The sequence below is a fragment of the Theobroma cacao genome, chromosome 6, assembly GCF_000208745.1.
Source record: "Theobroma cacao cultivar B97-61/B2 chromosome 6, Criollo_cocoa_genome_V2, whole genome shotgun sequence".
NCBI lineage: Eukaryota > Viridiplantae > Streptophyta > Magnoliopsida > Malvales > Malvaceae > Theobroma > Theobroma cacao.
Genome location: NC_030855.1, coordinates 6,486,681 through 6,487,396, shown reverse-complemented (window position 1 = coordinate 6,487,396; position 716 = coordinate 6,486,681).

Genomic DNA, 716 nt, shown 5'->3' with positions numbered 1-716 from the left:
ATTTGTTTAAGTTGGAAACAGTTTAAAATCTTTTAAAATGTGGTATTTGGAAACAGTTACCCACAGGGGAAATGAGAAGCTGATATTAAAGTCTTGCGGGGTTTCAGTTGACATTCCGGGTAATAAATGTCAATCGAGACGTCGCGGCGGTTGTCACAAGCTCGATGGGAATTTTGGGTCGTGACAATTAAGTTGGTATCAGAGCTGTTGGTTTTAAAGATTTGAGTTTTGGGTTTAAAGTTATTTTAAAGCTGTTTTAAAAATTTACAGTGTCAGTGTGGCCCCGAGTTAAGTTAGGTTAGGTTGAATAAAATACATGCATAAGCATATAGAGCCTGAGGTTGCCTAAACTCACTTTGTTCCCTATTATAGATTATTATGTCTCCTCGACGCGAACAACCACCTTTCACTAGATCAGCTGGGAGGGGAAGAGGTCGTTTCCAACGTCGTCAGTTAGGTGCAATAGAGGAGGAATCGACTGCATCCACCATTCGGGCAGCACCTGCTGCTGAACAAACCAAGACTCCTCCACATCCTCCACCTCCTCTACCACTTACTAGTATTCCTGCTATGCCTCTTGAGGCAGTTCAGGCATTAGCAGCCTTCTTTACTACTATTGCTAGCCAGACTCAAGTTGGTCAAGCTCTTCCTACAATTCCTCTAGCTGCTCCTTTAGTACCACCATCCCCACCTCCTGTCCCACCACCAGTACTAGA